The sequence below is a fragment of the Tachyglossus aculeatus genome, chromosome X5, assembly GCF_015852505.1.
Source record: "Tachyglossus aculeatus isolate mTacAcu1 chromosome X5, mTacAcu1.pri, whole genome shotgun sequence".
Lineage (NCBI taxonomy): Eukaryota > Metazoa > Chordata > Mammalia > Monotremata > Tachyglossidae > Tachyglossus > Tachyglossus aculeatus.
This window is the reverse complement of record NC_052097.1, coordinates 1,033,890-1,059,293: the sequence shown is the minus strand read 5'-3', so window position 1 is coordinate 1,059,293 and position 25,404 is coordinate 1,033,890. Positions and strand designations below refer to the sequence as shown.

Below are 25,404 nucleotides of genomic sequence, written 5' to 3'. Positions count from 1 at the left end.
TTATCACATGGAGTAGGTGCTTGAGAAATATGATTGGTACTTAAGGAAATTTTGCCTTTAAACACCAGCAGGACTTGATATCACTGACGTTATTAAAACAGGTATAATACCAAGTACGAACCAACCGCCACAGGGCTTCAGGCACAGTGAAGACCCAAGTCTGTCCGTCCCCGCACCCCAACACCCACCCAGCCCTAGATCACAAGGGCCAGGGACCCTGCCCTTTTGAGCTCCCTTGTAATCTCTACAGCATTTAGCTCAGTAGGCTGCGGGAGGAAGTATTTATGGTGAGGATATCTTTTGTTTCTAAACCACAGAGCCACCCCCAAACACCTTCCCACTCTCCCTGCTGACCACCGCCAACCCCTATTCTGTCCCCTGCCCCCTCAACCCCATCACCAAGCCCATGCAAGTAGGGCCTCTCTGCTTTTTGCCTTAGACCTGGGATCTCTCCATCTCTAGCTAACCAGCGGCAGTTTCCTGGTCCTCACAGCCCAGGGGGTTGAGGCTACCAGCTCGTCCCAGGTGCGGGACGAGGTGGGCCTCCCTGTTTGGGGTCTTCAGGAGTAGCTTAATGGATCTATAGCAATTTGAAATTAGGTGTATCCAGACTTCAACTCCTGGCCAGAAGCATTTTAAAAATAACATACTGAGAATGAATCATTTATTCCCTGGAGGGCGGGCCCTGGAACTATTCTTAGCGCTTGCCTGTATCTGAGGACAACACGGCCAGAGCAGAACAAGCCCGTGGATTTTACTTTGAAGCCGGGGGTGGCGGGGCCTGAGTGGTGAGTGGGCAGGACCATGTGCAGGTGGCAAGCTAAGTGCAGCCTCGGGGTTCAGGCCCCACATCCCTCTGTTTTCAGTGTCCGCCCACCGGGCCATGGGTTTGGGAATACTCTCTGATGTACGTCCCGCGGAGGCCTTTCTGCCCTCTTTTGCAAACGTGGAAAATGGTTGGTTTGACAGTAGCCGGAGGAGGGTTTTGCAACAAATAAGGGGCTGAGCACAAGCAAGCCACGAGGAGGCTGTGCCAGGCCTCCTCCACTTAAGAAAACTGGTATCCCCTCTGGCCGTATCGCCTGCGGTCGGTAATCAATGATGGTTTTCCCTCAACCATTTACTCTGTGCTAGGCGCTGAGGTAGATTCGAGGTCGTCAAATCGGACGTAGTCCCCGCCACACATGGGGCTCCGCAGCCGATCTTATCTCCATTTTAAACAGGGGAAACTGAAGTAAAGAGAGGGTCAGTGATTTGTCCTGGGTCCCACAATAGGCCAGCAGCAGGGCGAGCACTCAAGTCCAGGTCTCCTGGCTCCCGGTCCCTTGCTCTCTCCACTAGCCCACACTGTCTCCCCGCTTCTAAACAACAGATGAAAAATAACCACTGGGAGATACTGAAAATATTCCTTTTTCAACGATGGGCCTCTGGTGCCCCAACAAAAACTGCAGTTTCCAAATGTCAGAGGCCCAGCAGAGGGGCTGATCAGAGCTAACCCTACAATCCCCTTCAGAGGAACTCACATTTTCCACTTTTCCAAAACAGCCCAGGAGGTTCGATAGCCAAAACCCGAGGCTGGTCTCTATGAAATCCTGGAAGTCAACTATAAAATGGGGGTTAAATAACTGTTCTCCCTCCTAATTAGACTGTGAGGCCCAAGTGGGACAGGGACTGTGTCTGACCTAATTAACCTATAACGACCCCAACGCTTTGAACAGTGTTTGATACAGTCGTCGCACTTAACGAATACCATAAAAAAGTCCTCGTGAACGAGACCGGCAGGCGACTGGCTGACTGTATATGGAACAGCAAAATGTATTTCTAATGTGAATTACATACACTGTGCCTAGAGCAATCACTCAGTCAACAGTGTGTACTGAACACCTACTGGGGGCACAGCACTGTACTAACCACCAGAGAGTAGACATGATACCCGCCTTCAAAGAGCATTAAGAGTTTTAATAGATGTCTTGCTGGTTGTTTTTTTTTAAAAAAAGAGAGAATATCATCAGGGCCATACTGAAGACTCATCAATGAGGATAAATGCCAAAAAATATCACAAATGACCACAGAGTTTCTCCCATGTAGCCATGGCCATAAATCCCTGGTCTACAGCTGCTCAAATCTCACCTGATTCCTGCGAGGTATCGAGGAACCGAGATTCAGGACACGCAATTTACCGATTCAACAATCAAGGCACCTAGAGCCTTTAAATGAGTTTAGTTGTGCCTTTCAGAAGGCCAGCACAGTTAGAAAAAGACAAAACCCAGACCCCCCGACTAAGATTAGTACTATTTATACACTACTGTCCAAACTGCAGCCTGGTCAACGCATTTTTGAACAGATTTATGGGCGCTTCTGTTCTGCCTTACCTCAAATTTCAACCAAAGCTTAAAGCCAAACCAGGTACTTTATAAAGAAGGTCTTTCTTCCCATTCTCCTGGAAGATTTCTTTTCTTGGACATTTCATCCTAGAAAACCATTTCCGGAGCTTCTAATTAGCCACCACCAAAAGGAACCTCATAGACAATTTCAACAAGTGAACAGCTTTCGTTTATTTGTGGATTAACCCGGAGACATTCGCCAACGTACAAAGTAAAACACGCATACTGAAATCCCCTAAAACCGATCTACTGAAGAAAGGGCGTAGCTTGAAGCAGCTGCTTGTTCCCCGGCTCGCTAGATGCCTGATGGATGGTTTGTTAATAAATGTTTTGGATAATCTGAAAAGTTCAAACTCCGCTCTGCCCCCAACCCAGAGTGTTTCGGATTGAGAGTTTTTCTGTATGCCTGAAAGCTCCAACTTGGCCTGACATTTTCCCTTCTTTAAACCACACAGTGAAATTCCTGTCATTTGACATTCAAATTCTTAGAAGTAGCCCATCATCACTCTCTATCTTAACACCCCTTCAAGTGAAGTACTTCATCTCCCTCCCACCCTCCCAGAAACTGGATTTACAGATACAAATCACTCAACTGATGGTATGTATTGAGTGCTGACTGTGTGCAGAGCACTGTACTAAGCACTTGGGAAAGTACACTGTAATAGAGCCGGTAGACAAGTTCCCTGCCCTCATCTGTTTAAAGATGAGATGGTAAAAAAACAAACTGTGGATCATCAGGTCCCCAGAAACAGCAGTGTCTAGTGGAAAAAGCCCGGGCTTGGGAGTCATCTGGTTTCTAATCTCAGCTCTGCCACTTGTCTGCTGTGTGATCTTGATACGTCACTTCATGTCTCTGGGCCTCAGTTACCTCAACTGTAAAATGGGGATTAAGACTGAACTCCATGTGGAACATGGACTTTGTCCAACCTGGTTATCTTATATCTACCCAGAACTTAGCAGAGTGCCTGGCTCATAGTAAGTGCTTAAGTACCATTAAAAAAATAACAAAAACCAAAAAAGCAACAAAGACAGGCAATTTCCCCAAGTTTTAGGTATATCAGCTATGCTTCCCATGACTTGACATTAGATATATTGTACTCTTCCAAGCGCATAGTATAGTGCTCTGCACACAGTAAGGGCTCAGTAAATGACTGATCGATTGACATTCAGTTTAAAGAAGGCCACTACGAGCCGCGTAAACTTCCACTTCTGCTCTCGCAGAGAACCAGCACTGACACGATCTCTCCGAGCCGCCACTATCACGAGTTCTCCACGCTGTGGAACAGCTCTCTCACGTACCGTCCCGCTGACACCACCACCCACAGCCGATCCCTCTCCTCACAAACAGACGTTTTCCCAGGGGTTGCAAATTCACTTCGGGTACTGTCATCCTTACCTGACTCGACAGCGGTCTCCTGTGCTGCGTTCCCACTGCTGATGCAGCACGGCGCTTAAGGACCCAGCAAAGCACATTTCAATCCATTACCAGGGTACAAAAATAGAAATAAGCAGATCATTTCAAGAGGATTCAGCTGCTATCTGCTATTGTCCAAGCCCAACCTCAAGACATGTTTTCCTCCTGCAGCCTCTGAGGAATGACATCACACCATCCAGCGAAAACATTCCAACGGGTATGCATTTTCTAATGATGACCAAACACTCTGGCCCAATTTAATGAACCAAAAAAATGGAGCCACCGTATTGGGAAGACAGTGAGACGCCTCTCTCCTCGTTGGGCCTCACCGGTCTTATAGCCTAACATTTCTCCAATACAGAATAGTCGGTCATCAGTCGTATTTACTGAGCACTTACTGGGTTCAGAGCACTGTGCTAAGTGCTTGGAAGAGTACAGTACAACAATATAACAAACACACTCCCTGCCCACGTCGAACTTACAGTCTACAGGGGGAAAGAGACATTAATATAACTAAATAAATGACAGATATGTACATAAGTACTATGGGGCTGGAGGGGGAATGAATAAAGGGTATATACTGGGTGAAGCAGAAGGGAGTGGAAGAAATGGAAAAGAAGGCTTAGTCAGGGAAGGCCTCTTGTCCTCCTACAGAAAGTCTGACAGGTATGCAGGTCCTATCATTAGGGGCTATTTTCCTCTCAAATGCCCGATGAAAACGAGCCATCCCCGTTAAGGAAGGAGAATGGAGGGGTTGGGCTCGCCCCACTGAGGAAGGAGAATGGTGCGGCTGGGCTCGCCCACTGGCACCACCGAGGAAGGGGAATGGAGCGGCTGGGCTTGCCCACCAAAAGCTTGGATGTCTCTCTTGGGAAACGTTACTCAAAAATTAGACAAGAGATTGGCCTGGACCTTGCTCCTTGGAGCCTCACTCCCACAGAGAAATGAGCACCGCTCGGGACAAAACTTCCAATTCCGTTTTCCTGATGTGAAAGTTCTTTTTTAAATGATATTTGTTAAGCACTCACTATGTGCCAGGCACTGTACTAAACCCTGGAGTAGATATAAATTTATCAGATTGAACACAGTCCAGGTCCCACAAACTTAATCCCCATTTTACAGATGAGGTATCTGAGGCCTAGAGAAGTAAAGTGGCTTGCCCAAGGTCACCCAGCGGACAAGTAGCAGAGCTGGGATTAGAACCCAGGTCCTTCTGATTCCCAGGCCCGCGGCTCTATCTACTAGTCCATGTGGCTGCTCCGTGAGGATGAGAAACTCTCCCCGTGAAACATGTTCAGGCTGAATAGAAATATTTCTCACTGAAATGAAGCTTATAACCTCACGGAAAGAAAAGGAAGGGGAGGAAGGAGGCACAGCGAGAGGCATCGTGGGGGTGTACAGAGGGAGGAGTCGGGTAATTCAGTTACCTTGTGAGAAAACAACATTCCTCTGAGATGCTACGAGTCTCTCCCCATGGCACTCCCTCTCCCCACTGCTGCTTTATTTTGTTGGGGCTAAATTTAAGCTGGTACAGACATTTCACTTTGGCCCTCGGGTGTCTCCGCATATCTTCGCCTGACCATCACGACATAGACTCTAAAAGTTGCTGATGCTTCTAATCCATCCATTTCCTGGACAACAAAACCCATGATCTCGTTCGCATTGTGCTCATCGGCCTGAATCGACTGCGGTCCGTACACTCCTGGAAAAAAGCCGACTGGGCCCAGTTCAGAAACAGATGGGGCAAACAGGTGTTTGGCTTTGCTTTAAGCCTAGCGCCCCAGACAGGGAGTCCTTTTGTGCTTAGCTCCCACCTTGGCCCTCAATTCCCATCTTGCTGATTCTGACTACAGTCTTCTCACACTATTTTGGTGAAATCCAAATTCTCTTCCAGCATTCTTTGAGAAGCATCGTGGTCCGTGCTGAATGACAAAAATGGATTTGGAAGCGACAAGGGTCATCAGAACAGGAGAGAAAAAAAAACAGATCGGACCTGAGTCCTGACTCATCCCAATCTGGCCAGTGTCCCCCCCCCCATCATTCATTCAGTCATATTTACTGGGCTCTTACTGTGTGCAGAGCACTGTACTAAGATCTCTAAATGGCTCACATTTCTTCACCAACTCTCCACTCCACTGCTCATAGGAATGGAAGACACCTAATCACCCTACAGCACTGGTTTTGAAAGAAAACGGATGGAGTGATAGAAATACTATTCAGGGGGCCGCTGCTGGGGGTGAAGTGTCAATGCTTGGGAAGGTACTACAGGAGCAAGTGTAAGCAAGCCCACAAGGAGCTTACTCTCTAAAAGGGAGCGGCAGAGAAAAGAAACTTCCCAAAATGTCTGGCTGCCTCAGCAGGAACATTGGCTTGAGAGACCTGATTAGCCCCAAGGTCTCACAAGTATTCTTCCTTCTCTCTCTCTCTTTATCTGTGCTAATTCCTTCGCCCACCTCTGGCAACCTACTGGATTCAGCCCCCATCTCGGGGGTCACCTGGGCCTTAAAACCAACACCACACTTCCCTCAAATGTCTGGAAGTGGGCGCGGGAATTGCCTGAGCCAGGAGAGTCCAATCAGGCCCCTCAGTCAACCCAGGAAACGTGTAAGAAAATTTCCAACAGTACCCAAATATTCTGGAAAAGACTCCATCATTCTAACGGGTTCCAGTTAATTGAGGAAAAAGCGGACTCTGGAAGCCAGGCTAGGAAAGGCCTTTAGAGTCTTAGGGTCCCCACCAACAGGCTTCCAGACCCAGTCTCGTAATTTAAATTATTAGGAGAAAAAAACAAACAAAAACGTGGCTCCAAGGCCCGAGGCCCGGCCGGGCTTCCTCCCCAGAGACCCACCGGGCTTCTACTGGGCCACAGACAGATGGTACCACCCAGGCTGCGGGGTGGTCACTGTGGCCTCGCAGCTAAAGCCCACACCAGTGTCCGCTCGCTCGAGGATGGCACCTGGGGGCAGCTTAGCCAGTTGGGCCCTGAGAAAGTGAAGCCCGCTCTGGGAAGGTGGCGAGGTCCCCGGGCAGGCTTTAAAGCCAGTCCGTCAGCGTGGCAAATGACCATCCTTCCAGGCTCCCAGTCCCGCCCGGGTGGCGTGCCAGCTGGGCAGAGGTCTCCGTAGCCCCACCCGAAACGTGCACCATTGTCGCCAATAGCATCGCCTTTGAATCCAAAGGTCGGCGAGATTCTCGGAAACCGACTGGCAACCAGTTATCCTGTCCCGGTGGCCCCTCCCTGGGTCCCCACCCCAGGCCTGGAGCTGGAGGCCGCCCTGAAGGCCAAAGGAACTGGTAAAGAGCTGCTAGTTTCTGAAGGACATACCCAATAATCTAAATTCATTTCCATCAAACAACTTGCCGGGTGCTGGGTGCCATCAACCGAGGATTTTTCCGGAGGTCAACCGGATAAAAGTGACTGCGGCTGTTCATGGGGAAAAGTTCCCATCAATCACTCAATCAATCAATCGTATTTACTGAGGGCTTACTGTGTGCAGAGCACTGTGCTAAGCGCTGGGGAAGTACAAGTTGGCAACATATAGAGACAGTCCCTACCCAACAGTGGGCTCACAGTCTAGAAGGGGGAGACAGAGAACCAAACCAAACATACTAACAAAATAAAATAAATAGAATTGATATGTACAAGTAAAATAAATAAAGTAATAAATATGTACATACATATATAAAGGTGCTGTGGGGAAGGGAAGGAGGTAAGATGGGGGGATGGAGAGGGGGGTGAGGGGGAGAGGAAGGAATCAATCAATCAATCATCAATCGTATTTATTGAGCCCTTACTGTGTGCAGAGCACTGCACTAAGCGCTTGGGAAGTACAAATTGGCAACATCTAGAGACAGTCCCTACCCAACAGTGGGCTCACAGTCTAAAAGGGGGAGACAGAGAACCAAACCAAACATACTAACAAAATAAAATAGAATAGATATGTACCAGTAAAATAAATAAAGTAATAAATATGTACATACATAAATACAGGTGCTGTGGGGAAGGGAAGGAGGTAAGATGGGGGGGATGGAGAGGGGGACGAGGGGGAGAGGAAGGAATCAATCAATCAATCAATTGTATTTATTGAGCGCTTACTGTGTGCAGAGCACTGTACTAAGCGCCTGGGAAGTCCAAGTTGGCAACATGGACAGACAGTCCCTACCCAACAGTGGGCTCACAGTCTAGAAGGGGGAGACAGAGAACAAAACCAAACATACTAACAAAATAAAAGGGGCAGAGATGGGGGAACGGATTTGGGGGGGTCTCACTTAGGGGAGGGGGCCATCAGAAGGTCTATTACAAAGAAATCGACTCCACAACACTGCAACGCCCACCAAATATAATTACCGAACAGGGCCTGCCTCCTTCGCTCTTTATCCAACATGGGGAGGGCTGGAAAAATCCAGTTCTGAAGGAAGGCGAGAACCGCGGTCGTTCCCGAGCTAACTGGACCCTCCAAACGGAAGGAGAACTGCCCTTGTTCGGATCAAATGTTTCAAAACAAAAGGGAAACGGACACATTCCTCCCTTTAACCTGGAGATGAAGTGGTCGGGCGCTCTTGGTAAAACCGGGTCACTGGGGCAGCCCAGGAAATTCTCAGCCCAGTCGCTCCTGGCGAACCATGACCTCCCCCTCCCCCCACCCTCAACCCCGGCCCTGCCTTAATAATAAATAATCATGATGGCATTTATTAAGCACTTACTATATGCAAAGCACTGTTCTAAGCGCTCGGGAGGTTACGAGGTGATCAGGTTGTCCCACGGTGGGGGGCTCACAGTTTTCATCCCCGTTTTACAGATGAGAGAACTGAGGCACAGAGAAGTTAAGTAACTTGCCCAAAGTCACACAGCCGACAGTTGGCGGAGCCGGGATTGGAACCCATGACCTCTGACTCCAAAGCCCGGGCTCCTTCCACTGAGCCACGCCTCTTAAGTATTTTGGGGCAGAAGTCTTCTCCCTCCCTCCTCCCCACCCACCCTTGCTCCCTCCCCAATCAATCAATCATCAATCAATCGTATTTATTGAGCGCTTACTATGTGCAGAGCACTGTACTAAGCGCTTGGGAAGTACAAATTGGCAACATATAGAGACAGTCCCTACCCAACAGTGGGCTCACAGTCTAAAAGGGGGAGACAGAGAACAGAACCAAACATACCAACGAAATAAAATAAATAGGATAGAAATGTACAAGTAAAATAAATAAATAAATAAATAGAGTAATAAATATGTACAACCATACTTCCCAACTCATTTGAGATTTCGATTACCGCGGGCTCAGTTAGAAGTACACTTTTAAAGAACACTAAAATGCTCCTAGGGTCTGGGGGAAAATCAATGACAAAAGAATCTACCCCACCTCCAATACACTCCAGAGAAACCAGTCCATCTACTGAGAGCTTACTGAGCCTGGAGCATTGTACTAAGGCTTTGGGAGAGGACCATCATCATCAATCGCATTTATTGAGCGCTTACTATGTGCAGAGCACTGTACTAAGTGCTTGAAAAAACAGTAGAAAAAGAAAGCAGTTCTCATTTTTAGGTTTCGTGGAGTCTGGCCAAGTCCCACCAGAAGAACATTTTCAGATGCATAAAGCTCCACGGTCCAAACAATCAATCACATTTACTGAGCGCTTACTATGAGCAGAACACTGTACTAAGTGCTTGGGAGAGTACAATCGCACAGAATTACAAGTCACGTTCCCGGCCCATAATGAGCTTACAGTCCACCGTTCAAATGTTTCAATCAATCAGTCGTATTAACTGAGAGCTTACTGTGTGCAGAGCACTGAATTAAACACTTGGGAGAGTACAATAGAGCAATAAGCAGACCCATTACCTGCCCACAACGAGCTTACAGTTTCAAGACGCTCAACTTCTGAGAAGCCTGCTTGGAAACCCACCTGTTCTGAGGTCAACCTGCTCCCAAGGTTACCTTACCGAAAGGGCCATCTTACCCTAACTTTTCTTTTCAATATTCCAACAATGAGGACTCAAGTTCCACTTCTAAACTAGGTTCAACGAGGGAGGATGGTAGCGCGGGGGAGTTGCGAAAGGCATAAATTTGATTAAACCACCCTAAAAGAAAATTAAATGGGTTTTCTCTATGCAAATGTCATTCAGCTCAGGATTATTATTGATATTGTTGTTAAGTATTAATAATAATAACAACGGCATTTGTTTAGCTTTTACTATGTGAAAGGCACTATACTAAGCACCGGGGTGGATACAAGCAAAATGGGTTGATCCCTGTCCCACATGGGGCTTACAGTTTTAATCCCCATTTTACAGATGAGGGAACTGAGGCTCAGAGACGTGAAGTGACTTACCCAAGGACACACATCAGGGAAGCGGCGAGGTCAGGATTAGAACCCATGGCCTTTTGACTCCTATTCACTCCGCCTTGCTGCTTCTCGTACTATTATATTTGTGAAGCACTTACTGTATGTCAAGCACTGCTCCAAGAGCTGGGGTAGATACAATTTAATCAGGTCATCATCATCAATCGTATTTATTGAGCGCTTACTGTGTGCAGAGCACTGTACTAAGCGCTTGGGAAGTACAAGTTGGCAACATATAGAGACAGTCCCTACCCAACAGCGGGCTCACGGTCTAAAAGGTCGGACCGAGTCCCGGTCTCAAAGTCTTAGTAAGGGGGAGAACGGGCATTCAATCCCCTTTTACGGATGAGGAAACAGATGCAGAGAAGTGAAGTAACTTGCCCAAGGTCACACAGGAGAAAAGAGGCGGGGCTGGGATTAGGAACCAGATCCTCCGACACCCCAGACCTGAGCTCTTTCCACTAGGCAGGCCTCTCCCAGCAAAATGAAATTCTAGGAAGTCTGAAAGAATGACGGCGCTTTACCTCGAGGTCGCCGTCCAAGTTGATTAGAACCGGGCTCCTCATCTACCGTCCGTCCCAAGGAGAGCTGGTTGATGCGTCTCACCTTGAGTAACTTTGGGGAGCTTTCCGGGACCGAATCTCCAAAATCCGCAACCACTTCTCCAGAAAGAGCGGAGGGAACCACTTTCTTTAAAAAATCCATTCTGGGTTCCTGCTACATTTCTGCTCTCAACCAACTTGTCCGTGTTCAAGGCATGCAGTCACGCATCCCCCTCCCCTTCCCCGACCCCACGGACCCACGCAGGCATACACATATGCTTCGGTTCGCTTTCCTGAAGAAGGCTGTCGCCGTCGGGCTCGAGCTTCTTTATACAGCCACGTCACAAAAGCCCAGGCGGTGCTCATGCCACACCTAGGCGGTGTTAAACACCAAGGGCTCAGATGCCAGCTGTCCCAAAGCTGATTTTATGGCGTGGGCAGGCCACGCTGATAACACACCCCACCAGCACTGGCTCGTGAGGCTGCTGGGTCCGTGCGTCCATCAGAGACTGCGTGGGCTCGTGGTCCGCTACCGTAAAAAAAAAAAAAGATTCCGCCGTCCGTGGGCTTAAATTGCCATCCTAAAAGAGTTCGACCGTGGCAAAGTAAGCATGTTTAACCTCATGTGGGCCGACTCTCCGTCTGAAATGATGTCCGGCTGAGGGGAGCAAGGGTGGCCTGAATTCCGAAGATAACGCTTATCACTCGGAAAGCCCACTAGCCAGCAGGCTTTCCAAACAGCTGCTCGGTCGAGTCGAAAAGGTTGGCACCGGGAGGCTCGCTCTCAACCCTGTCACTCACGCAACACACAAAGTTCCTCAACTCTGCCTACCCCCGGAGGCTCACCCAAATGGAAGGGCCCGGCCTTGGCACGGGTGACCTATGACTGCCAATAATTGAGCAGATCTTGGGAGGAGTGGCATGCCCTGGCGCAAAGATCACGGGCCTGGAGTCAGAGGACCCATCCGGGCTCTGCTGCCTGCCCGCCGGGTGACTGTGGGCAAGTCACTTCACTTCTGGACCTCATCTATAAAGTGAGGATTAAGACTGTGAGCCCCACGTGGGACAGGGACTGTGTCCAACCTGATTAGTTCGCATCTACCCCAGAGCTTAGAACAGTACCTGGCACATAATAATGCTTAACAAATAACATAAAAAAAAAGACCTGTTCCTCCTCTTACTTAGACCGTGAACCCCATGTGTCCAACCTGATTAACTTGAATCTGCCCCAGCATTTAGAACAGTGCTTAACACACAGTAAGCATTTAACAAATACCAGTAATACATCAAGCGCTTAGTACAGCGCTCTGCACACAGTAAGCGCTCAATAATGAATTACAGGGAGGAGGGAGAAGAAAAAAGGACTTGTGGACATGAGGAGGTGCTTAAGTAACAGAGCGGAAAAGGAATAGCCATCAGTACTATGCTGTGGTTGGTAACGAATCCCCTGCCGAACGGCTCCCTGTTCAGCAAATTTCCGACTCAGAACTGGGTCGACTTTCGTCCGCCAAACGGGAAAGGAAAGGGAAAATGGAAAACCCGGTTGGAGAAGTACGAATAAGCTCGTGAGCATCCCTCTCCCTACGGTAAAGTGTTCCCCGCGGCTGAGACAACAAGAGGCATGTTACACTGGGGAGGTGTCTGGACTCCTGGAGGCCGCAGTGACAGAGAGATGCCCAGAGATAAAGTCTGTATACTTTTACAGTTGTCCTGCAAATTCTAATATGCCTCTACTGAATGCACACTAGAAGTAATAGTATTTATTAAGCGCACGCTGTATGCAGGGCACTGTACTAAGTGCTAGGAAAATATACCGAGGTGGAAATCAGACATGGTCCCTGGTCCTCAAGGGGCCATCAGGAAGCTTGAAAAAAAAAAAGAGCTGGTTGTAATGGGTGTCGAGGACTACAATGGTGCCAGCCCAGCACTGGGACGCGGCCGTCACGCTGGCCATCGACGGGTGCCACAGGGAAAAAGCTTTTGTGTGCACTTTGTCACGTGCCACTCGCTCGCTGCGCCCAGAGCCGACAGACCCCTCGGCACGGGGTCCTGGGTGGCGAAGCCTCCGAGCTGACAGGAAGCCCCGCCGTCCCTCGGGGCCCTCCGGCTTCGCTCACCCGCCTGCCGAAATGGCACCTCTCCTAGCTGAGCGGCGACCCGGGCTGCAGACGCAGCCGCTCTGGGCCGAATGCCAGCAGGATGCAACCCGGGGCAGGGCCCGCCCCCTCCATGACAGTTGGCAGCCTTGCAGCCCCTGGGGAGGAGGAACAAGGAAATGGGGCTGGACTCCTCTGTAGCTCACCTCCTGGCCCCACTCCTCCCCAACCAGTCCTGCCCTGTCTGAAGGGAGTCGTCCGTTCTCCTTCCGCTCCCACCCCATGACCCGCTCCCGCGGTCCAGCATGCCCTTTGTTTCGGCTGAGCCCTTTGGATGGCATACTGGAGGTGACGTGCTCCGCAGCTTACAGGAACTCGCTGGCAGCTCCAGCTGAGCCCTTCGGCTCACCACCACCAGCCCCTCATATTCTGGCAGCGGTATGGAAGGTGGCGATAATTCCCTGAAGGAAAATCATCGTCCCGCAGCTCTGCCGGAAGTCTGTCAGGCAGCGGCTCCATTGCCTGCCATACGGACAGGGATCAACCAGGCCCTCTGGGGCCCCAAAGAACGACGCCAGCAATCAAGGAACCTCCAGTCCACTGGGGAAGACGAGCACGGCTGAATAGCCTACAGTATGAGAGTTTAAAGAGGATGATGGTAGGGAAGGCCAAGTGTTTATTCGGAGGGAGCCCTTGGGGGACACACTTCTAGGGACACAAGACCAAGTCTGACCCCTGACCGCACTCACGATTTAACAGGGTAATCAGGACGAGCAACATGAAGACGTGACACCCATGACAAAATACAGGTAACCATTTTAGGGTTCAGGTTGACAGGGGGTGCCTGGAGGCACCTGGATCAGGGCAGGGTTAATCTGGGAAGGCTTCAGAGAAGAGGTGGTAAACAAGGCAAATGACAAGGGTTGAGCCATGTGGGGGTACTCCACAGAGAGAAGGACAGCATGTCAGATGGCTCAGCGCGGAGAGCCATGGATGAGCTACAGTAAGACAGTCAGTTCCTCCAACATCTTCCCCAAACTCATATTCCACGTGGGGATCTTAGAGCCCCTGCGAGAATCTTACCAAATCACCAATGACAGCGACCACTTGACGGGAACTCGGTGCATCGATCTTGACTTGGTGACTCGAGCAGGCCCGCGGGACTGAACTCTCAGGGGTAAATCATCCAAGATCCCAGCGGACGGCGTCAACTCTGGAGGAATGAAAGAAAACCACCGTGATCCGGCGCACATGCAGATACCCCGTCCTGTCCCCGAGCTGTCACTCTGGCCCCCCTCAAGGGAACCTTAACCCCTCAGGGGGCTCCGGACCATCCCAGATGGACCTGCTCACAGAATATCGTCGGTCACGTAATTACGTGACCCAAGTCTCGGCACTCGGTCTTTACGAGGGCGGCGGCAGCCACTCTGGGAGGGGTACAGGATGGCAGTCTGGTCGGGTCCAACCAAAGGAACTGGGATCAGCCTGCCCCTTGGGCCTGGATCCAACAGGATCCGGGAGGCCCCGCCCCACCAGCAGCCGGTGAACTTTCCTTCCGGGAAAGGGCAGGCCGTTGGTGTCCTTTCCACAAGGCCTCGAGCGGCATGTTATCCTTTTCAGAAAGTTCTTCGGCCCCACCTCCTCCAAACCCCCTCAACTGGGTACAAGTGAGGCCGAGGGATTACACCCCTTTCGCTCCCTCTCCGTCTCCCCGGTCGGGGAGTTCGCCCGCCACCAAACCAGGAGAAGATGACGGCAAGCAAAGAAGGAAGTTTTGAGAGCTACTTGTCCGAGGGAAGCATCCACCATTCTGGTACTGCTTCTTAAATTCAGGCAGACACTGGTGCCTTCTCTCCTTTGGTTTCAACCCACTCTATCACCCGTGTGCCTCCTCCCTTTGGAGGGAACTTTACCGCTCGCATTCATTATTACTGCTATTAGGAGGACAAGTCTACAAAATGAGCATACTGAGATTGCTTTCTTATAAATTAACCATCCACGCAAACTCCCTTCATTTCTACGATCCCCACAAGTAACTTCCCTCATGAAAAAGCAAATATTGTCTCTTGATGCCATTAAGATTTTGGGAATGCCTACTTCCCATTCTGGGTTTAAAATTAGGGAATAATAATAAATAACAACAAGAAGTACTGAGATATATACGTTAAGAGTATTTGTTATTGTTATACTGTACTCTCCCAAGCGCTTAGTAAAGGGTTCTGCACACAGTGAGTGCTCAAATACGACTGAATGAATGTTAAAAGCTTAGTCTGTGACAAACACTGTTGTAAGATACGGGGTAGATAGAGAATAATCAGGCTGGACACAGTCCTTGTCCCACATTGGCCCCACGGTCTAAGGGGGGGGAAGACCAGGTGTTGAATCCCCATTTTACAGATAAGGAAACTGAGGCATCGAGAAGTTCAGTGGCCTGCCCAAGCTCACACAGGAGGCAAGTGGCGGAGCCGGGGACATTTCTCTCCTGTTTTGATCGACTTCACCTTACCAGAATCCTCCTTGAACTACTCCTTTTTAACCGGGAACATTTCTCTCCTGTTGTGATCGACTTCACCTTACCAGAATCCTCCTTGAACTACTCCTTTTTAACCTTGTCCCCAGTTTCGAATTTGGACAGCAGGAAGGTGGGCTAGGCTGCCATCTGTAATTGCTGATTACAGTGAATACCGTCTGCCTAAAGAGGACTCCGAAGACGGCACTGAGCTGTAACCAAACCTGCAGAAATCTCGACGCTTGTGCTGACGAAGCCACGTTCTCCGCTGACGCTGCCTCCGGAGCAGGACTGCGGCGCAGGTGGCGAGGCCTGGGCCAAGCGGGCTGCCAAATTCCCATTCACAAACTCACAAGGTGCCGGGGGGAAGCATCAGCGGCAGACATCTCCCCCGCCTACTCGAAGAAATATCTGCCGCCTCACCGTGCTGCAACCCTCAAGGGAGGGGCGGCTGGCCAGAGCGTGGATTGACTCCCTATTCTGTTGACCGCCCAGGCAGATCACATGCCCCGCCTGGGTGCTCATAATAATAATAATAATAATAATATGTGCAAAGCACTGTTCTAAGCGCTGGGGGGGATACAATGTGATCAAGTTGTCCCACGTGGGGCTCACAGTCTTAATCCCCATTTTTACAGATGAGGTAACTGAGGCTCAGAGAAGTTAAGTGACTTGCCCAAGGTCACACAGCGGACTTGTGGTGGAGCCGGGATTCGAACCCATGACCTCTGACTCCAAAGCCCGGGCTCTCTCCACTGAGCCACGGGGACAGGTGGCTCCGGCCCCACAGGACCGTGCGGGGCAAAGGCGATGGACAAACTGAGGTAAAGGAGTTAGCGCTCGGAAGCAGACCTTGCTTGCGGCCTGGTTTCTGACCCAGCGTGGGGAGGTGCCCACACCGGCTGCACAAGCGGCGGAGAGGAGATTGGCTGCTCCATAATAAGACCCGGTTAACACAATCCTGGCAGTCCCCAAATCGACTCTAGGGAATGTAAAACAATCTCCTTATGCCAAGAATATTCCCATTTACCCGGGAATTTCCTTCCCAGGAAAAGAGGTTGAGAAGGCTGACCTCTACTGGCCACATGTGGAAATGCTCCCTCTCTGAAAAACTGCTCAGGCCCGTTTGCCCTCAGGACCATTCATTCATTCATTCATTCATTCATTCAATCAATCGTATTTATTGAGCGCTTACTGTGTGCAGGGCACTGTACTAAGCGCTTGGGAAGCACATGTTGGCAACATACAGAGCTCTCTTCCTCCCTTCAAGGCCCTGCTGAGAGCTCACCTCCTCCAGGAGGCCTTCCCAGACTGAGCCCCTTCCTTCCTCTCCCCCTCGTCCCCCTCTCCATCCCCCCATCTTACCTCCTTCCCTTCCCCACAGCACCTGTATATATGTATATATGTTTGTACATATTTATTACTCTATTTATTTATTTATTTTACTTGTACATATCTATTCTATTTATTTTATTTTGTTAGTATGTTTGGTTTTGTTCCCTGTCTCCCCATTTTAGACTGTGAGCCCACTGTTGGGTAGGGACTGTCTCTATATGTTGCCAATCTGTACTTCCCAAGAGCTTAGTACAGTGCTCTGCACATAGTAAGCGCTCAATAAATACGATTGATGATGATGATAGAGACGGTCCCTACCCAATAGCGGGCTCCCCGTCTACTTGCCCGAAGGCAACCCCTGGCATCCCCAGCTCCCAGTTCGGCCCCAACGGTTTGGAAGGCCTTCCAAAGCCGCGTTTATTGCCATTTGTGGTGGCTAGTCCACCGAGATGGATTTCCTGCCGTCCCTCCTACTCCGCTCTTGGAAGGGATTCCTTACCACACCTATAGCCCGGGTGAGTTAAAGGCTGTCATGGTGGTCACTGGAATTGTCCAGTTGAAGCTTGGGGCCCTGGCATCTTGGCATTTGGGGGCAGGGCTCGGTGGGGAGGTTAGCTTGAGGGAAGAAAAGAACACGACCCTGAAGTAGCTCAAGGAGGCTGGAGGAGACTCAGGTCAGGGAGGGAAACTGTTGCTCCATCGAGTCCCGACCCTGTGCATTGTGTAGTCTACACTTTACTTTCTTATTCAATCAATCAATCAATCGTATTTACTGAGTACTTACTGTGTGCAGAGCACTGTACTAAGCGCTTGGGAAGTACAAGTTGGCAACATATAGAGACAGTCCCTACCCAACAGTGGGCTCACAGTCTACATTCCTAAGCCACAAAGAAATCCATTTTGTTCTGTCTCTCTGCTACATCCCAGTGTGTGTGTGTACACACACACACACACTCTCTCTCTCTCGCTCTCTCACCCTCTCTCTCACCCCCATGCCCCAAATGGTTAACACATTTTTCTGTCTAAAGGACCCAAGACTACCCAGCCTCTTTAAAACCAGACTGGAGGGAACTGAAGCCTTTTCATTTGTGCAAGTAGTCCAGTGGCCACCCAGGATAATAATAATAATAATAATAATGGCATTTGTTAAGCGCTTACTTTGTGCAAAGCACTGTTCTAAGCACTGGGGAGGATACAAGGTGATCAGGTTGTCCCATGGGGGGCTCACAGTCTTAATCCCCATTTTACAGATGAGGTAACTGAGGCCCAGAGAAGTTAAGTGACTTGGCCAAAGTCACACAACTGACGACTGGCAGAGCCGGGATTGGAACCCATGAACTCTGACTCCGAAGCCCGGGCTCTTTTCCACTGAGCCACGCTGCTTCTCACAAGAGACTCCCAGCCTTAATCCCCATTTTCTAGATGAGGTAACTGAGGTGCAAAGAAATTCAGTGACTTGCCCAAGGTCAAGCAGCAGAAAACTGGAGGAGCCAGGATTAGATCCCAGACACTCTGATTCCAAGGCCTGGGCTTTTCCCACTGGGCCACACTGCTCCTCTTTCTACCACACTTTCCATCCGACTGAATTGAAAGCGTGGGACAAATTTCCACTCCTTCCGCCTCCTCATCCTGCTCTCGCCCTCGCCGCTGGTGCCTGGGCTTCTGCCGCTCTCACCTTGTTCTGGAAGACCAAGGAACCACAGGAGCTCAGAAGGAAAATGCATTCCCGTCATTCTTCTCTTGTGTGACCAACCAGCCTACGAGCTGGGGGTCTGCACCTCATTCTTTCTCATCCTGCTGTCTCCCTCAGAACTCAAAGCACCATCATCATTTTTCTCAGAAAAAGCCTTTTTTTACGGTATTCATTGAGCGTTTACCCTGTGTCAGGCACTGTAGTCAGTCAATTGTATCTGTTGAGCACTTACAGTGTGCAGAACATCGTACTAAGCACTTGGGAGCGTCCAATATGACAGACACATTCCCTGCCCACGCGTTAACAGTCAAGAGGATGAATTTACAGTCTAGAGGTACTAAGTGCTGAGGCAGATACAGGCTAATCAGGTTGGACATACACCCTGTCCCTCATGGGGCTCACAGTCAAGCCCCATTTTACAGATGAGGTAACTGAGGCCCAGAGAAGTGAAGTGACTTGCCCAGGGTCACATGGCAGACAAGTGGCAGGGCTGGGATTAGATGCCCTCCCTCCTCACACACGCCAAACTTGCACACTTCTCCCTTTCAAAGCCCTACTGAAAGCCCACCTCCTCCAGAAGGCCTTCCCAGACTGAGCCACCCTTTTCCTCTGCTCTTCCTCCCCTCCCCACTGCCCCACAGCACTTGTGCATAGTTACCTATTTATTATTCTATTTATTTCATTAACGATGTGTATATGTCTATAATTCAATTTATTTCTATTCAATCGTGTTTATTGAGCGCTTACTGCGCGGAGAGCGCTGTACTAAGCGCTTGGGAAGTACAAGTTGTGTAACTAAGTAGGGCCAAATGAGAGAAATGCCTTTTTTTTGATCACTAAAAATTGTGGCAATGAAAAGGAAAATTACCTCGAAAGCACATTATCTGGAGCCTTACCCCCTATGGCTCCTCCTGAGGAGAGCCTACAGCGACTCGGAGCATTTATTTGCCTAAAATCTGCTCATCTGCCTAGCAAGCAACCGGTTTCAACTGCCCCTCCTCCTTCTTCCAGGACGTACCCTCTCCCCCTAACCCCCCCATACACACACTGGCTTCAGAATTTGCGACTCTACTCACGGGATCAGCAAACGGGCTCTGGCCTCTCTACAACACTTTCAACACCAGGTTATATCCTAATTTAATCAGCGATCTGATCAGCAAACAGTCAGATAATCCTCCACAGACGTCCCACAATCCCCACCCCAAAGCCCCCCAGGCTCTTGGATATGCCAGGTTTGGGGGGGACCAGTAGCACAAATCATTCCCTCACTTTGGATGAGTGGTTAGGTGGAATTAGGACAGGTGAGTGCCAAAGCCCTACCATTTACTGCCTCCAGGATCATGGGGCAGGTAAGTACCCCAACCCAGCCTTGGTTTAGCGGTTGCAGATGGGTAAGAAGTGATTGACTGATTGATTGACTGATGGCAGGCAACTTCCATCCAGTCCAAAGCTCTCAGGCTCAAGGAGGCCTCATGCCCCGCCGGAGAAAGGGCCAAGGGCTATCCGCCCTGGCTTTCCGAGGAACAGCCCGCAAGCAATATTCCAAGCCTCAATAGTGGCAAGAATGGCACTGCAGCCCCAAATTCCCAGCCCTGACGGGTCCAGGCACTGTAACTACCCAACTGTTCCCGCATACGGGAACGTGGTAGCCACTGTCAGAAGAAATGATGACCATTCATGCGTTTTGTTTTTCTTTTTCCCTCCCTCCTTCCATATGAAACCAACTCTAGAAGTCCGTAGAGGCTGGCAAGCAATTTATCCACCTCACCACCTTTTAGATGGAAAATAGCCCACTTCTCACCCAGACACGGCTACAAACCGTATTCCCCTTCAATCTGGTCACAGGGGGTGGCCATCCAGAATATGCCACAAAATTTATGTCTGATAATCAGCCCCTAAAATTTTCTCCCGTCCTCCCCCAAAAAACACATCTCCATCAACAGAAGAAAAAAAAAATCCCTGACAGAGAAACCTGTCCACAAGACATTTCTTGAATCCAGAACTTTTCTAGTTGCCGAGTTCCATCTCTGATCCCATAAAGTTGTCCAGCCCAAGTGGCTGACCCTGACCTGACCCTTCCTCGAGGATAGCTGTCTTTATGGCCAAGGATAGCTGCCTTTATGGCCATACTCTGAACGAGAAGTGATAATCCCGGCCCCCAAATGTCCTTGGAGTGACAAGTTCTTCTGGCCAAGAACACCAGTCCTATTTCCCAGTCACTCTCAAAAGCGTTTCATCTCATTTCTGAGGAAGGAAACATACTCTATACTCTAGACATTGGGATGAAAATGAGAAGTTGGTGGTGCACGGCCCGCTATGAGACCTAGGCAAGTTGTTTCACCTCTCTGGGTCTCCGTTCCCTCACCTGTAAAAGGGAGACATCATCCCTGTTATCCCTCCCTCTTAGATCGGGAACCTCAGGTGGGACAGGGACAGGGTTTGAACTGATTACCTTGTAACCATTTCAAGACTAAGCACAGAGCAAGAGCTTAATTTTAAAAAGCCACACTGATTACGTAAATGCCCAGGACAAAAAATGTATTCCTTTTGAAAAGAATCAATCAGAAAAAGAAGCCAGCAATAAGGCCAGATGGCCAGACAAGGGACTGCCATAGGCACTGGAAAAATGCCCCTCTGGAGGAAAGTGGCTGGCTTTCTCCATTCCCGTCCTCCCCAAAACAGTGCAAATTGGCTTGGGGATACATTCTTTCAAGTGAATCGTGCCAGTGGATTCTTTTCTTATCAGTGACAGCAACAAATAGGGACTACTTAAAATATCCTCACTCGATCAAATCCCCAAACTGCCCCCACGAGCGGAAAGATCCCAATGCTCTCAACTCAAGTTCTGATTTGGGACCAAATTTGGGGATGCCTCAGGTTTACACAGGTCGAGCATTTATTCCAGGCGACTGGAGACGGATTCTTGGAGAGACCAGCTGGTCCTAAATGCAGATTAACGCTCTGTGGGATTCCTGATCCGGAGACCTCTCCTCCAGACAAGACTGGAACACACATACGCTCCTTATTACATGGACTTTCACCAAGCCATAGTCCCTAAAAATAAACCTAGCATCTAAATGGGGTTTATGTCTCCTAGCAGCTTCAAATCTGGATGGGTCATGGTCACTGATGTGGGAGATATAAGCCTACGGGAGACAGGTCACAGCCACCGAACCAATGGTCCCTTTGCCGTTTCTGCTGGGAACCCTCCTCCCCCGGCCCCAAGGTGCAGGAACCTTCCCGCCAAGCTGAGTCTGGACTGTGGGATTTTATTTATTTGTTTTGACGTCTGTCTCCCCCTCTCTAACCGTGAGCTCGCTATGGGCAGCAAATGTCACTGTTTATAGTTGTACTGTACTTTCCCAAGCGCTTAATACAGTGCTGTGCAAACGGTAAGTGCTTAATAAATATGATTAAATGAATGAATGAACTCGGACTTGCCCAGAGCTGGATCTTCCCCATGGAATTGGGTTAACTCCACTAACCCAAAGAGGTCACCTTATGCCAAACTCCATGCTCCATGCCAATAGGCATTCCACCAGTCCTCAGGTGCCGTTTCTAGCGGCCTCTAGTAAGTTGGAGCACCTTCCCATGCCAAGAACAGCAGCGCAGCACTAACTCGGAGCATGGCATCCTTCTCCTCCACCTCACTTCAGGGTTGGGTCATGGCCCGGCTGGCGCGCTCGTGCCAAAGCCTCCCCTCCTGCCTCTGGAGCGGATCTCCCGACCTGATCAAGGCGAAGATGGTGGAATTCCGGTCCTCCAGGCTGAGCTGGGCTCAAGTTGAGGTCCTGGGTCTCAGCAGTCACTTCAGGCCCAGAGAGGATGATAGGGACAGTAGCACCAGGCCAGACCTGGGCCAGAGAAATTCTGGCCCGGGCACAATGTACCTCCCTATCAATGAACAGGAGATCTACCCTCGCATAAGCAGGGAGAGGTGGGCACCACTGCCAGAAACCTGGGGAGCAGCAGGGGGAGGAGGCAGACATCTCAATGGGGAGAGGGCCCACGTGTCCAGGCAGGAAGAAAGACTGGGAATGATCTGAGGAACAGGGTCAAGGTGGACCAGGGTCAGTTTGACCTCTGGCTCTGGGAAAATCCACATTCTCATGTGGCAAATCCCCACAGGCCGCCCTATTCCATCCCAACTGAACACCAAATGACAGACGACTTGTCTAGTGATCCACTTTTTCCCTTCTCTCTATCCGCCCCTTTTATAGTCTGTCTCCTTTGCTAGACTGTAAGCTCCCAGTGGGCAAGAATTGTTTCCCCTAATGCTACTGTGCTCTCCCAAGTATTTATTATAGTGCTCTACTTAGAACAGGTACTCAGTACTACTGACTGACAGCAATCAGATGGGGAGCTTGCAGATGCCACTGCATTTTGGACACTAGCCCAAGGCCCTTGGGATTGTAGTTGCAGTGCACTGTCTCGGGCAGGAGCTGCGGGGGATCAGAGGGTGGGAGGGAAGGGGTCCTCCCTCCTCTTTGGGGCCCGGAAAGGCAGGGCTCTGGGATCCCTCACGCTCCCTGTCGTCGCCCCAGGCAATCCCACCATCCCTGCAGCCTAAGTCTTGTCTTTGGAAAAGTCTGAGTTTTCTAAACGACCAACTTCCCCAGAGCATGCATTATTGCTTGTCCTTCTATCCTCAAAAAACCCGAGGGGGCTGACAGTGTATGTCAGTGTCAGGGGCTGCCATTCTCCTGGAGCCCAGGGCCCTGCCCATCACACCCGACAAGGACTTGCATGTTTAGAAACAGCCAAGAAACAATTATATATATATATAAATAATATTCTATCTGTCTCCCCCTTCTAGACTATGAGCCCGCTGTTGGGTAGGGACCGTCTCTATATGTTGCCAACTTGTACTTCCCAAGCGCTTAGTACAATGCTCTGCACACAGTAAGCGCTCAATAAATACGATTGAATGAATGAATGAATATTAAAAAATAATTTTAAAAAATTCTATTTATATTGATGCCTGTTTACTTGTTTTCAAGTCTGTCTCCCCGCTTCTAGACTGTAAATCCGGCGTGGACAGGGACTGTCTCTCTCTTTATTGCTGAACTGTACTTTCCCAAGTGCTTAGTACAGTGTTCTGTACCCAGTAAGCGGTCAATAAATACGACTGAATGAACTGAATGAATGAAGGAACGAAAGGGGCTGCAGACTTCCCGTACTTTGAGATGGGTTCGGGGGACAGTCCGGCCTGAACCCAGCAGGAAGGGGTACGGACGGCGGGGAGGTGATTCCCCGCAGAACACACTCTCCAAGTTCAAGTGTACGGAAGGAAACCAAAGTGAGCCTTCTTACCAACTAGCGAGGGTGGCCGGAGAAGGGTGGGCGCTGAGAGGACACCAGCCGCGGAGAGGATCCATTCAAAAGCATCGCTCCCGGCCTAGCCCGTCCACTGGAAGCTGGGAAGGAGGGCCATGGAGGAAAACCGCCGAGACGAGCAGCGAGTCGCCTAGCGGGTGGCCGCGCATGGACTGGAAGGGGCTGGAATAGAAGAGAGATGTATCAGTGAAGCAAACAGGATGGGAGGGTCAGGGGCCACAAGCAGTTTCTAATTAGTAACATAAATCACCCTTTGGAAAGACGGCACCACCTTGGATTCTAGGACACTGCTGCTCCCTGTGGATCAAGCTCCCCCACCTCCGCCCACCCCGACTCTGGAGCACCGTCACGGCGAGTCGGTAAGCTCCCCAACTTTCACCGTGAGCCTCATTTGGTCCCTAAAAGGTTAATCGAGGACGACTCCGGACGATGGAAAATCAAAGTCGCCAGTCCTCTAAGGGCAACTTTGAGGGAGGGACCCGTAATCGCCCACGCTCGGTAACCGCCGCAGAAAACAAAATAGTCTTTAAGAGAAAAGCGAAGGCAAAGTTAAGGATTTACCCGGCTACCGATCCGAGGCCCGCTCGGGTGTGCGAGTTACAACAACCGGGACTCCGCCAGACGATCCTGGGAGCGTAACAAACACCGCCACACTCGAGGGAATGAATGTTCCCTTTAAGGGAATGAAAATGCTCACCCGGAGGCAGGTCACAGGCAACTTTAACTGCTCTCAGTAAGTCAAGTTGCAGCATGCAGCTGGAGTCTCCCAACCCGCTCCCCTAATGTTTTCCAAAGAAGCATTTCTTTTGATCACGGAATGAAAAACTGCAGCCATTCAAAGAGCGTTTCCCTCCTGGAACGGTTTTTATCCGCGTCTGAGGTAACAAGAAGTTACTGGTTTCCTCTGAGCGGTAAACAATGGGAATCAGAAAGGCATGGGAAGCACACTCCCTGTTCAACAGCATTGACATTTTTCATACACAATTGGTTGGACTTCCTAATTATCGCGCTTTACCAGAAGTCTGAGATAAGATCTATCCAGGAGCCCACAATAAAGCTGAGCAAGCCATACCCAGAACCGCCAGAGCACATTCCACAAGGCTTGCTTGGAGCGGTGGGTGGGTGGGGGGTGGAATACTTGGAACAAGGAAATCATTGTTCCGAAGAGCCCTTTCCAAGCCTTCGACTCTAAGCCCCACGAGGGCAGGCACTGTGGCTTGGGACGCCACGCTCAGCTCGGCAAGGAGTTCCAAGGCAAGATCACCGACACCACGTTTCATCATCATCATCAATCGTATTTATTGAGCGCTATGTGCAGAGCACTGTACTAAGCACTTGGGAAGTACAAATTGGCAACATATAGAGACAGTCCCTACCCAACAGTGGGCTCACAGTCTACAAGGGGGAGACAGAGAACAAAACCAAACATACTAACAAAATAAAATAAATAGGATATGTACAAGTAGAATAAATAGAGTAATAAATATGTACAAACATATATACATATATACAGGTGCTGTGGGGAAGGGAAGGAGGACGTTTACCACCACCAGCCAGGTGACGTGGCTTACAATCCCACCAGCAGTGCCCTCATTCTCTCCCAGTGCAGAATGGTTTGTAAACGGTGAGGGAGTCTTTAAAATACCCCAAGATAAACAACTCCTCTAAATCCTAAAAATGGTCCCTCCAATTTTGTTTGTCCTATAAGGACAGAAAGTGCAGGGGGGTGGCCGTCACCACAAGCAAAGCGTCAT

The 25,404-nt window shown here is 49.8% G+C and overlaps 1 protein-coding gene across 1 annotated transcript in view; it reads right to left on the bottom strand.

The window, feature by feature from the left end:
- The window catches only part of FRYL (FRY like transcription coactivator), a 154,068-nt gene extending 130,267 nt beyond the window's left edge, over positions 1 to 23,801 (bottom strand). The window contains exons 1-2 of the mRNA XM_038769106.1: positions 23,627 to 23,801; positions 13,860 to 13,989 (exon numbers count right to left, since the gene is read on the bottom strand). The gene's annotated coding sequence lies outside the window, so the exon portion shown is untranslated. The remainder of the gene's footprint in view (positions 1 to 13,859; positions 13,990 to 23,626) is intronic.
- Positions 23,802 to 25,404: the final 1,603 nt, after the last annotated feature.